The sequence below is a fragment of the Carcharhinus amblyrhynchos genome, chromosome 3, assembly GCF_965287045.1.
Source record: "Carcharhinus amblyrhynchos chromosome 3, sCarAmb.v2.hapA, whole genome shotgun sequence".
Taxonomy (NCBI): domain Eukaryota; kingdom Metazoa; phylum Chordata; class Chondrichthyes; order Carcharhiniformes; family Carcharhinidae; genus Carcharhinus; species Carcharhinus amblyrhynchos.
This window is the reverse complement of record NC_137326.1, coordinates 90,104,206-90,118,671: the sequence shown is the minus strand read 5'-3', so window position 1 is coordinate 90,118,671 and position 14,466 is coordinate 90,104,206. Positions and strand designations below refer to the sequence as shown.

At 43.7% G+C, this 14,466-nt stretch overlaps 1 protein-coding gene across 3 annotated transcripts in view; it reads right to left on the bottom strand.

Moving 5' to 3' along the window:
• Positions 1–14,466, bottom strand: part of LOC145340918 (uncharacterized) — a 104,428-nt gene that overhangs the window by 70,468 nt on the left and 19,494 nt on the right. The gene's annotated exons all lie outside the window — the stretch shown is intronic.

Here is a 14,466-nt window from a genome sequence, read left to right as displayed (position 1 = left end):
AAATAGTAAGCAGTGCCCAAAGTCGAAAAATCATCCAGTCTAGATAGGTGCCTCCTAGTTTCCATCCTTAAGAAAGTAAGGGGAGAAGTTTCAAGGCTCTGGCTACAATCTTCCAATCCTCATTACATATGATTTGATTTGATTTATTATTGTCACATGTATTAACATACAGTGAAAAGTATTGTTTCTTATGCGCTATATAAACAAAGCATACCATTCATAGAGAAAAAAACAAGAGAGTACAGAATGTAGTATCACAGTCATAGCTCACATGTAGACAAAGATCAACTTAATGCAAGGTAAGACCATTCAAAAGTCTGACACCAGCAGGGAAGAAGCTGTTCTTGAGTAGGTTGGCATGTGACCTCAAACTTTTGTACTTTTTTCCTGACAGGAAAGGTGGAGGTGGAAGAGAGAATGTCCAGGGTGCGGGGGGTCCTTAATTATGCTGACTGCTTTGCCAAGGCAGCGGGAAGTGTACATGGAGCCAATGGTTGGGAGACTGGTTTGCGTGATGGATTGGGCTACTTTTAAAAACGAAAGGCCCCACAGGAAATATGTAAAGAATATTTACATAACTTGTAACATATTTATGAATTGTTAAATCTAAATTCAGGAAATGTCACCTATTTTAAAGGAGGTACACAGAGACCCAGGGTATATATACACAAGGCTCTGAGAGAGGAAGGACAAGTTGAAAAGGCTATTAAGAAAGGCAGAAAGATTTCTTGGATTTACAAAAGGAGTGCAAAAGCAAGGAAGTTACACAAAACTTTGACAAATCGCTGATTAGACTCTGACTGGCATGTGTCAACTTTTCACACTTTAGGAAGGATGTCAAGGCCTTGGACAGAATGGAGAGGAGATTTACTGGAGGGATAACAGTTACGAAAAACCTGTTATATGGAAAGACCAAAGAAATTAGTTATTCTCCTAAGAGAAGATTAAGGAGTGATTTGAGAGGTGCTCAAAACGTTGAAGGATAGTGATAAGGATAGATAAGGAGAAAGTGTTTCCAGTGGCAGAAGTAACCAGAGGACCGAGAGTTACAGTTAGTGACTGAAGAACGAGAGATGAGGGAAAGAAGTTGTTACTGCCTGAAATAGACTGTCTGGTTGAGCAATGAAAAAATATTCAATAACAACTGGAATTGGATAAATACATGAAAGGGAAACATCTTCTGGGTTATGGGGAAACAGCAGGAGAGTGGGACGACGATAAAGCTTATACAGAGACAGCATACGCATTATGGGCCATATGGCTTCCTTCTGTGATGTATCATTCTACAATCTGTGTCTAACTAGTGATTGCTGGATAAAGATTCTTTTGTTGTTGAACAGTGGGAAAATGAGAAGTACCTGGAACCTCTCATACTTAGGCAAACGTTCTGTCAATGTCATTATATTAACAGTGTGACATGTCAACAATGCTGCAGCATTATTCTCCAACCCACTTTCCCTATGAGTCATAGATTCACTGCAGCACAGAAAGCCCATTGGATCTTACCAGCTCTCTGTAGAGTCACTCATAATCCGTCATTTTATCTCATAGCCCTCCATGTTTTCTGAGAGCGACTACCCCACTGGAAGAGTGGGATTGCACTTTGAAATTGACTGTCCTTCCTCATCAGTGCCTAGCGTGTGAAAGAGATTGATATGTTGCCAATTGGTAAGTGAGGAAAGCTATTGATTCCACCTAAAGTTTAACTATTGTGGAGAATGCTGTTGTCCCTACCCCAAAGTTGCTGTTGCAGCTGCTTCTGCTCAAACTTGCTCACATGACCAAGACACTGAGCTGTTTCAGTAACAGAGAATCCATACAACTCATGAAAACAACTACAAAAGAACATGCTCATAAGCCAATTCCTTTCAAATTCCTGAAAAGCAAACTTACAGAAGACTGTTTCAGGCTATGAAACCGAGGATTCTAAGTGGTGCACAAAGCATTGAAAACCAATGCTGTGCCACTCCATCTGCATAATTTTGACTTTTCACCATTCATGAGGCAAATATGCAGCAAAAGAATCAAGATAAAATTTGTTCCAAAAATACATTATGCATGTAGATAGGTTCAGCTGTTTTCCAATCCAATGCCATGTCCACATAAAACATGAAACAAAATATCACTTTGAAGTCAAAATTTCTCTTTCATTGAACTCAGCAGAGACTTTCACATAAAAAGTTTGCTAACATTAATAATCTTTATTCAATTCTTATTAACGACACAAGCACTAATTGCTGAAATAATATAATTATTGCTTTTGATGGCAGCCATTTTTTATTCTGAAAACAAAACTGTAAATTTGAGAATTGAGGAACATATTTTGTTGGAAGCATTGCATATACATAAATAAAGATCCTTCAATTTTGTGGTTTTATGCAGCAGAGAGACTTCAACCAGTTCTCAGCTGCAATTGTATTTCTACAAACTAATAGGCACATTATTGGCAGAGTCTCAACTTCCTGAATGATCATATATTCTTTCCTACTGTACAGTTTGCATCCATTCCTCTAAATTATAAACTGTGAGAAAAGTTAGGTTTGGAGCCAAAAGAGAAAATGCTGGAAAATCTCAGCAGGTCTGGCAGCATCTGTGAGGAGAGGAAAGAGCTGACGTTTTGGGTCCAGATGACCCTTTGTCAAAGCTCCCGACTCGAAACGTCAGCTCTTTTCTCTCCTTACAGATGCCGCCAGACCTGCTGAGATTTTCCTGCATTTTCTCTTTTGCCTTCAGATTCCAGCATCTGCAATAATTTGCTTTGAATAGGTGTGGAGCCATATGGATCAAGGTGCTGAAGCAATCAATTTGAATTACAGCACTGATGCTGAAAAGAACTTCAGTTTTCCTCAGCAGCTAATTGTTCTGAACTTTTACAGCACTATGGGAGGCTATTTGGCCCATCATTTATTGCTTGCCCTGTTCAGAGGAATCTGAACCCGAAAGGAAATGACAGCTGGTGAAAGGGAACCGTCAGCCTCCAAAGAAATGACCCTCTGCAATAAGTGAGAATTCAGGTAAACTGCTTGGAGTGGCAAGTCCAAGGCAAGACATCTCATGCAGGTCTCCATTTAAGATCATAGTTAGGCCAGGATGACATCTTGAGACCCCGACCAGCATATTTTAAGGCTTCTCATGAATCATCCCTCTCATCTGCTCTGAATAACATCACAACCCCCATGGGCAGACAACAGAATCACAGTGGGTGCGTTCCACAAGCAATTTTAACTCTTCCCCTGCCCCATCCACCACTGTGCCTCACATGTGGACAGAGTAAAAATTAGTCCTTTAATCTCATTACAAGCCCTCAATTCTTAATGCTGATCAAAGTGTGCTTTTTACAGGACTCACTGAAGCAGAAAATTAGCTTTCAGCAATAAAGAATTTTCAGATGGGTAATAGTTAAGTGAATTATGATCACAGTATTACCGAGAGGAAAAATCTGCTGATGATTGGGAATTCCAAAAATCTCTGAAATTTGATGCTATTATTCTGCTTGCAATCCACAGAAACAACAAAACTGTATGGATGACTGATGATTCCAGTTGAGAAGTGGTTCTTTCTTTTTGACTAAAGACATCTGAGGTCCAGTGATACTAGTAAGCCTCCAATTATTGCCCATCCCTATGTGCCTTGAGAAGATGTTGGTGCACTTTCTTCTTCGACCATAGCTGTTCTTGAAACAATAATGCTCCCACAACTGTATTCTATTCAGAGTTTCAGAACACTGGGCCTGTAATGATGAAGTAACACTGTTGGCCTTTTTTTTATATACAGATGTTGGCCTCTTTTAAGTAACACTCTTGGAGCCAAGGCGATGTGGGAGTTGGAGGTGATAATGTTCCCATGACATTGTTGTTTGCAGCTTCCTCAGTGGTAGATAGTGCAGGAAAGGGGGGTGCTTTTAAAATAACTTGGTCAAATTGTTATGATGTATCCTGCATATTGTGAAATGGCAATTAAATTATTGCCCTGGATTTTGTCAAACCTTTTCAGTGTTGATCCAAGCAAGTGGTCAGTATTCCATCAAAATCCTGACTACAGCTTTGCAGATAGTGTTAAGGGAACATGGGTCAGGAGCTGAGCCACAGAACGTAGATTCTGCACTGCTCTTGACAACCTGCTATTCACTATGTGGCTCAGTTCAGCTTCTGGTTGTTAATGATACCAGGATGTTAATATTGGAGAATTATTTGATGGCGGTACAATGGAAGATTGAAAGATGAACATGCGCTCTCTTAATCGAGATGATGTGGAGGTGCTGGTATTGGTCTAGGGTGGACAAGTTGAGAAGTCACTCGACACTGGGTTATAGACCAACACGTTTAATTGAAATCTCAAGCTTTCGGAACATTATCCCATCCTGAAATTGAAGATTTCACCTGACGAATGAGCAACACTCTGAAATCTTGTGATTTCAAATAAATATGTTGGACTATAACCTAGTGTCATGTGACCTCTCATCTTTTTTGAGATTTTGATTTGATTTGATTTATTATTGTCACATGTATTAACGTACAGTGAAAAGTATTGATTCTTGCGCATTATACAGACAAAGCATACTGTACATAGAGAAGAAAGCAAGAGAGTGCAGAATGTAGTGTTGCAGTCATAGCTAGGATGTAGAGAAAGATCAACTTACTACAAGGTGAGTCCATTCAAAAGTCTGACAGCAGCAGGGAAGAAGCTGTTCTTGAGTCGGTTGGTATGTGAGCTCAGATTTTTGTATCTTTTTCCCGAAGGAAGAAGGTGGAAGAGAGAATGTCCGGGCTGGGTGGGATCCTTAATTATGCTGCCTGCTTTGCCGAGGCAGCGGGAAGTGTAGACAGAGTCAATGGATGGGAAGCTGGTTTGCGTGATGAATTGGGCCACATTCATGACCTTTTGTAGTTCCTTGCAGTCTTGGGAAGAGCAGGAGCCATACCAAGCTGTGATACCACCAGAAAAAATGCTTCCTAGGGTGCATCTATGAAAGTTGGTGAGGGTCGTAGCTAACATCCCAAATTTCCTTAGTCTTCTGAGAAAGTAGAGATGTTGGTGGACTTTCTTAACTATTGTGCCGGTATGGGGGGGAACCAAGACAGGTTGTTGGTGATCTGGACACCTAAAAACTTGACGCTCTTGACCCTTTGTACTTCATCCCCATTGGTGTAGACAGGGGCATGTTCCCCTTTACACTTCCTGAAGTCGATGACAATCTCATTTGTTTTGTTGACACTGAGGGAGACATTATTGTTGCCGCACCAGTTCACCAGATTCTCTATCTCAATCCCGTACTCTGTCTCGTCATTGTCAGTCACTTCCTAGCCCTTACTGTGTATACTCATGTACAAGTCGATGTCATGTCAAAGTTACCCATAAAATTTGGCCTAAAAAAATCAGAATTTTTAATATACTGTATGTAAAAAACTCAAATTTTTCAGGGATCAAACCACATTGTGATCATTAAGTACTTACCAATAATTATTATAGTTCATCAATTTGAAGACACACACAAGGACTGTTGATTTTCCCTTTGCCAATTCTCGCAAAATGTTGGTAAAATACAATTCTGCTGCTATCGGTAGCCCACACTACCCTGAGGATGCAGTTTTCAGCTGTTGTATCTGCCCTTGGTCTGGCCCACTTAGAACAGTGGTAGTGCCACATTATATGGTGCATGGTGTCCCATTGTGAAGGCAAGACTCCTTCTTCACATTCTGCAATTTTTGCATATATCAATATTATCACAGGCACAGGTAGTTAAGAAGGTCAAGTCAATTATTTTCTCATTTTGATTCCCATATCATTTTTCACAGACACAATCTTGCAACCGTGTGGCTTCAATCAACTTGGTCACAGTGGTATTACTGAGCCACTAAAGCTTATCTAAATTCAATAGAACTAATACTTTTTCCATCAGCATAGCAGCAGTGATCCAGCTAATGGAAGTTGGAATAGTTTATGTTATGAAACAGCACTATACAAAATGTTGGTATGCACAATGCTGTGATGTCATTGACAGCAGATATTCTGCAAGACGTTTACATAAATTTTCATTGCATGAGGAGTTGAAAGCAGAATTCTTTGCCAATTTATTCTGGCATGGTAAATTCTTCCCATAAGCAGAGGAAGCAACTTCATCTGATGCAACCAAGCATCCACATAGGGACCACAGTCATGGACCACTTTCAGAAAATAAGTTCTCTAATGCACCTATTATGGACCTGAGCTTTGAATCCGCTGTCATCAATAACAACTTACATATTGAGGGAGATGGTGACACAGTGGTAATGCAACTGGCTGAGAAATCCAGAGCCCTAGCTAATGCCCTAGGGGCATGGGTTCAAATCCCACTATGGCCCACTGGTGAAACTTAGGGCAGCACAGTGGCACAGTCGTTAGCACTACTGCCTAACAGTGCCAGGGACCCTGGTTCAATTCCAGCCTCGGGTTATAAGGTCCCTACAGAGAAGGAGGCCATTCAACCCAAAGAGCCTGCACCACCACAATCTCCCCCAGGACCTATCCCCGTGCATTTACCGTAACTAGTCCCCCTGACACTAAGGGGCAATTCAGCATCGTCAATCAACCTAACCTGCCCATCTTTCAGACTATGGAAGGAAACCCACGCAGACACAGGGAGAATGTGCAAACTCCACACAGAGAGTGACCCAAACCAAGAATCGAACCCGGATCCATACTACTGTCCGTGTGACGTTTGCATGTTCTCCCCATGTCTGCGTGGGTTTCCTCCAGATGCTCTGGTTTCCTCCTACACTCCAAAGATATGCAGATTAGGCTGATTGGAAATGATAAGTTGCACTTTAGTGTTGGGGGACTAGCAGGGTAGATGTGTGGGGTTATGGGGATAGGGCCTGGGTGGAATTGTTGTCAGTGCAGACTTGATAGGCCAAATGGCCTCCTTCTGAACTGTAGACATTCTATGATAGAGCACCTTTAACGTAGAAAGACATTCTAAGTCACTTTACAAGAGCATAATTAGTCCAATGTTGAGACTGAACAAAAGGAGACATTGGACAGGTGACTAAATGATTGGTCAAAGAGATAGGTTTTAAGGAGCATTTTAAAGGTGAAGTGGACAGGTTTAGTGAGGGAATCCCATAGCTCAGGGCGTATAAAGCTGAAAGCACCACCACCAACTATGGGACAATGGATGTGGGGCATTCACAAGAGACCAGAGTTGGAGGAACATCAGAAAGTTATGAGAGGGTTGTGGGCCTGGTAATTAATAAGGAAGTGCTGGCAGCCAGATTGTTGCCAAACACAAAACTGCTATTGGTGCGACAGAGGTGGCTATTGGCAGAGTGACAAAAACACTGAAACTAGTGGTTCCATGAGGCAGATGGAGAGAGCAGGAATAAAACACCATTTTGCCTTCGAATTCTGTGCAACTGCTGATGAAGTAGGTGACAACTAAGCAAATGTGCAAATTTAACTTTTCTCTGTATGACAATCTTATGGATAAATGATCAGCAAGACCTCAGAACAAATTTACAAAGTGACTGAACTTGTGCAGCTTATACAGTGCTCAATCTTTGATCATATACATTCCTAAAACAGCTCTACAAAATATGGAGAAAAGGGGCTTCGAAATTCTGATGAATGGTCACAGATCTGCAATGTTAACTCTGTTTCTCTCTTCAGATGCTGCCTGATTTCCTGAGCCTTTCAAGCATTTTCTGTTTCCACATTGGAAATCTGTCTCAGAAGCTTGAAGCCAACCAATTTCCAGTAGATCACTTCGAGATCCATCCTTGAATAACTCACCTACATTTTGCAAATAATAATGTGTGGGCTACAGTTAGAAACTTATCCAATTCATCTTTAGATGTTTTCAATGAACTGGACTCAGTGAATAAGCAGAAATCAGTGAAAGGAAATTCAGTACCTCCTGGCATCTAGTCAAGTACTTACCTAACATAATTTGTACACGTGTCCTCTTCAGCCTATTAAAATCAACTAGTCCATCCACGTGGACAAAACCTGATCTTTAACCTCTCCTTGAAGTCTACGCTTTTCTAGGGCAAAAGGTTCCACCTCAATCTTGTCTTCCCGTCATTCAGGATCTTCAAACTAGATATCAACCCAGCACCTCGCCTGCGAGCCCTTTCCCAGGTTTCTATACCACATACAATATGAGGGGATAAAAAGTGAGCATAGTTATCCAGATGAAATTTGTGGTAGTGTGGCCCTTTTAAGGGAGTGATCCCTGATGGCCGTGTGATCAGGCTGGACTCTGAGCGGCAGCGAGGGAAGCCAAGTGTGCAATGACGGCCATCCTGGGTCGGGGAGGATCCTCAGTTGAATCCAGGAAGGAGTGGAGAGCAGTTGTGTTTTTCAGTCCTGTCAGACTCTGTTTGTATACATCTATTTATCATTGGTAATAAACCCTTCATAACTTCAGACCACAATGAGTCACTGTTAAAGTTATTACAGTGGCGATGAGGAAAACATTTTTGTTAGTCGCAGTGTGCAGTTGCGGAGGGGGTGACTGAGTGTCAAAATTATGAAGAAGCAAGGTACGTACGCACATAAAAATGACTTTGATTGGGACAATTGAACTATTTGACCCAGCAGTGGAAAACTGGGGACAGTATATCTCAAGGCTATGTTATTTCTTTGGACCAAATTAAATCTCAGTAGAGGAAAAGTGAAAGGTTATACTACTCACAGTCTGTGGCCCAGTAAATTACAGCTTAGTGAGAAGTCTCACATCGCTTGATGCTCCTGACACAACCTTTTGACTAGACAGTCAAATTGATCAAAAATCATTTCAACCCCCGACCCTCAATCATTAAATTGAGGTACAAATTCCATTCAGCAATCCAGGAGCCAGGGAAGACAGTCTTAGGTTTCATGGCAAGACTGAGACGGTTAGCAGAGCGCCGCAACTTCAGCCCAGCTTTAGGAGGAATGTTAAGCGACTGTTTGGTCTGTGGTATAAACAGCCTCATCATACAAAAGAGGTTACTGGCCGAGACCAGAATCTCTTTAAAGAGAGCTGTGGAGTTGGATCAGGCAACTGAATGCACTGAGCAGAGTGTAAGCGAGTTATAAGGCATGCGCAGCGAGGTGAACCATTTGTGGTGAGATATGGCTGTTGTGAAGAACAGCCAAAGTATGGGTGAGTCTGAGAAGGGGAGTACAGCAATGAGGGAGGAGATTTGTTTTTGATGTCAGGGAGAGTATTCGCAAGAAGCTTGCTGATGCAGAAATTATATATGTTACACTTGTAATAGGAAGGGTCGTTTGCAACCGTTTGCAGAGCAAAGCAGGCAGGACATAATGTGGAAAAAGAAAACGCAGTAATTAGTTTAAGTCCTTTAAAAAAGCTGGTCAAGGAACTTTTAAGGGATCTGAGTTGTATGCCCTAAACCAGATCCAACGAAATCAAGTGTCCCCTATAGAAATAGCCTTGGTGGTGAACAGCAGATCTCTTCAAATGGAAGGCAACACAGGAGCTGTGGCCTGCCACACAGGAGCAGACATTTTATTACCTTCAAAAGGCCTTGAACCATTAAAATTGAGTGAATCAAGAGTCATATTGTCTACATATACAGGAGAGACATTGAAGACCTTAAGGGTAGCAACAGTTGCTTTGTTCTACAAAAACCAAACAGCACAGGTCCTGTCCTGGTAATTGTATGTCACAGACCTGCCTAATGGTCAGTAGTTGACTCAAACAAATAAAAGTAAATTGGTCCTAGAATTGAGGACCTCCATGCCAAACAAGCCGGGGCTTAAAACACACCTCAGTCATGCTTACCAACTACTGGAGTTGGATTAAGATTCCCAGAAGTTAGTGACTATCAACACCCGCAAGGGATTATATCAGTATACAAGTTTATCTTCTGGGATCTCATTAGCCTGCGCCATATTCCAGAATATGACGAAAAGTTTATTACAAGGCATCCCTAATGTATTGGTTTATCTAGATAATGTTCTAAATACAGAGACTCACCTGCGGTACAGAAATCAAACTTGGGCAACTTTTTGAGAAGATTTAAGGAAGGGGATGTGTGTTTGAAATGAGAGAAATGCACTTTCCAAGTGGATGAAGTTACATATTTGGGTTTCAAGATAGACACTAAAAGTTTGCATCCATTGGGGGATCAAGTTAAAGTCATTAAGGAAGTTCCCCAGCTAAAAAATGTATTTGAGTTGAAAACATTCCTAGGAATGGTGAATTATTATGGTAGATACTTAGAAAATGTGTTGACAACCTTAGCCCCACTTCACTAGCTTCACTTCACAGCACCTTCATCACTGGTCCTACAAGAAATAGTACTGGCGCTGCACCTGTTACAGACTTTGCCAGTCTCAGCTAAACACATAAAAAGTTGGACAGAAAGAGACCCAGTGTTATCAAACGTTAAGAAGATGGTGATGCAAGGATGGCAATAAGTCAGAACTGCTTAAACCTTATCAACAAAGAACAATAAAGATAATATGTGAAGGCAGCTGTGTTATTGTGGGAGGCCCTTGTTATAGTGCCACACCAAGGGAGATGACTATCATTACTGCAACTGCACAATGCACATCTAGGGCAAAACAAAATGAAAGCAGTCACCCAAAGTTATGTTTGGTGGCTGAGCATTGATAAAGAAATGTAAAGAATTGTTAGATAAAGCTCCAGTTGTGAAACCCAACAGGCATTGTCACCACTGGCAAATGTGCAATCTTGGGAGTGGTCAGGTAGGCCCTGGGCAAGGATACATAGAGACTTTGTGGGACCATTAATGGGCCATATGTTTCTTATATGAGAGGATGTTTCTTATATGGTTGAATGTCCAACTGATGAAGTCCACAATGGCCACTGCCACTACTGACAAGTTGAGGCAGATTTTTGCCATCCATGGCATCCCAGAGATCTTAGTGTCAAGCAATGGAATATTGTGGAACACGCTGTACAAACATTAAAATCATTAACGAAAATACACAAGTTAATAGATCTCTACATCTTCATATAGCTAGTTTCTTGTTGTCATATAACACTACACCAGGTACAACCACAGGGGTCATACCACTGAGCTGCGAATGGGACACTGCTTCATATTCCTAGATTTGACGACAAGGATGGAGGTTAGACAAACGTCCCAGAAAGAAAATCATGATTCAAGAAAAAAAGACAGAGGGCTGGATTCTTTGACTTTGCTCGCAGCAGTCCCATTGCAGCGAATGGAGATTGGGTTGAGTGTCAAACCCTCCATTCTCACTGGCAACGGGGCATGAACAGCCAGAGAGTTCTGGCCAGAGTTCTCCAAGTGGATGATCAGAAATTTTGCAGCAGGACTGACACAGGTGGATGGAAAGATTATGGATAGAACAGGACCAGTCAGTCTGCTATGTTTTAGAGATACAAGATTATTGTATCAAATATCAGTTAGGAAGAGAGTTGGACCTGAAACAATGGATCAACAGATTCAGGCTCACCAGGGATGGAAACAGGGATCGTGGTTGTGAATATGGAACTGGAGCAACCAGCAGTGTCTGGAACTGAGGAGATGGCAGCGACAGAGGGTCCCAACCCCAGATCGACGAGTTTGTCTTTTGCAACTGTCCAGCCAGGTTCTTAAATTCAAGAATAGCAACACAGAAGATTGAGACTTTCAACCTGGGTCCGGACGTCCCCGGACTGACTTAGCTTATGATGAGTTTCCTGAGGTATTCCTGCATGCCTGTGTTAAAGATGTTCTTTTTGTTTCATCCACAGGTGAACTCAGGGAGTTAGGGAAAGAAGAGGTGTGGTAGTGTGGCCCCTTTAAAGGGACAATCCCTGAGAGCCATGTGATCAAGCCAGACCCAAAGGAATGGGAGTGCAGAAAGCCAAGTCAATTGGGTGCAAGGGCACACATCCTGGGTGGTGGAGGATTCTCAGTTGGAGCCAAGAAGGAGGGGACAGTAGTTGTGCTTTTCAGTTCTATCAGACACTTCTTTGTATTGATCTATTTATCGTTGGTAATAAGCCCTTTATAAATTCAAATGAGTCACCCTGAAGTTATTACAAGATCCAACCAAGAGCTCATGCAAGAGTCATATAGCATTGTATTTATGATTTTAGTAAATTCACCAGGTAAAACATCCCAGTGTGGTAATTGTTTTTGTCAATGCTATGCTTTTTGTCTATTTAGTGAAGCTGAATAATACTGATGCACGGTGGTGCCTACCCATAAACTCCCATTGCCCAGTTCAGTGGGAGTTTTACTGAACAATATCTCGACACTTTTGACATGGGTATCATATGAGCAGATTTGTTTATTGTTATTGGAACAGTGTCATTGTTTCTTCTAATTTCCAGAACTAAAATACAGAAATGTTCCCCAACAAATTGACATTCATTACACTGGAAGAGGTGATTAGAGCATAGAAAGTCAAAATGCCACAACTACTCTGGTCATGGGCCACTTGTTCACATTTGACTCCACTATATAATTTTCAATTCGAATACAACTTGCCCTCTTGTTGCAATCTGTTTTCTTTGTACATTGGGATCTGTAGTGGAGTGTTTTACTGTCATTTGTTACTAACTCCAATGTTGCAATGTCTGCAATATACGATTGGGTGACACGGAGGCACAGTGGTTAGCACTGCTACCTCACAGCGCCAGGGGCCTGGGTTCGATTCTCGATTTGGGTCACTGTCTGTGTGGAGTCTGCACATTCTCCCCACATCTGCATGGGTTTCTTCCAGGTGTTCCAGTTTCCTCCCTCAGTCCAAAGATGTGTGGGTTAGGTGGATTAGCCATGCAAAATTGTCCTTTAGTGTCAGGGGATGTGTAGATTAGAGGGAAGAGAAGGCTAAATGGGTTATGAAGATAGGGCCGGAGGGGGTGGGATTGTTGTCAGTACAGACCCAATGGGCCGAATGGCCTCCTTTTGCACTGCAGGGATTCTATGATTACCTTGATAAGAACTCAGTGAAATCCAGCTCTTGCAGACAATATAGGCTAACAACTGTCTCTAGCTATTAAGTTACAAGTATGTGAGCGCCCAGGTTTAAACCTGTACAGTATCTTCTATTATTTCCACAGTGATCTATTGGCAGCTAGCCATCCATACAAACAGGTATTGTTACCACAACTCAAATGTACCCTGAAGAGATTAGTTTAGTGAATGCACTAAACACCAGCGACTTGTGCAAATAAAACGTGTTTTCCCAGTTTGATGGAATTAAGCCAATACTGAAGCAGACTCAATGGGCTGAATGGCCCCCATCTGCACTGTAGGAATTATATGATTCTGAATGGTGCGATTGCAGCAAGTTCTAATCAGTTTTGTGTTGGCAGAGCTTCCAGATGCCCCAGTTATCTTGATCCAATCAACCCCAGTTAATGCAAATATAGTGTGGGACATTGCAGCTACACTGGACTCCGTAGGAGGTACCCTGAACTCCCCAGCAGGCACCCTGAACTCCCCAGCAGGCACCCTGAGCTCCGCAGCATGCACCCTGAGCTCTGCAGCAGGCACCCTGGGCTCTGCAGCAGGCACCCTGGTCTCTTCAGCAGGCACCTTGGGCTCTGCAGCAGGCACCCTGAACTCCCCAGCATGCACCCTGGGCTCTGCAGCAGGCACCCTGAACTCCCCAGCAGGCACCCTGAGCTCCGCAGCAGGCACCCTGAGCTCTGCAGCAGGCACCCTGGGCTCTGCAGCAGGCACCCTGGGCTCTGCAGCAGGCACCTTGGGCTCTGCAGCAGGCACCCTGGTCTCTTCAGCAGGCACCTTGGGCTCTGCAGCAGGCACCCTGAACTCCCCAGCATGCACCCTGGGCTCTGCAGCAGGCACCCTGAACTCCCCAGCAGGCACCCTGAGCTCTGCAGCAGGCACCTTGAGCTCTGCAGCAGGCACCCTGAGCTCCGCAGCAGGCACCCTGGGCTCTGCAGCAGGCACCCTGGTCTCTGCAGCAGGCAGCTTGGGCTCTGAAGCAGGCACCCTGAGCTCCGCAGCAGGCACCCTGGGCTCTGCAGCAGGCACCCTGGGCTCTGCAGCAGGCACCTTGGGCTCTGCAGCAGGCACCTTGGGCTCTGCAGCAGGCACCTTGGGCTCTACAGCAGGCACCTTGGGCTCTGCAGCAGGCACCTTGGGCTCTGCAGCAGGCACCCTGGTCTCTGCAGCAGGCACCCTGGGCTCTGCCGCAGGCACCCTGGTCTCTGCAGCAGGCACCCTGATCTCTGCAGCAGGCACCCTGGGCTCTGCCGCAGGCACCCTGGTCTCTGCCGCAGGCACCCTGGTCTCTGCAGCAGGCACCCTGGTCTCTGCAGCAGGCACCCTGGGCTCTGCAGCAGGCACCTTGGGCACTGCAGCAAGCACCCTGGGCTCTGCAGCAGGCACCCTGGGCACTGCAGCAGGCACCCTGGGCTCTGCTGCAGGCACCCTGGTCTCTGCAGCAGGCACCCTGGGCTCTGCAGCAGGCACCCTGGTCTCTGCAGCAGGCACCCTGGGCACTGCAGCAGGCACCCTGGGCTCTGCA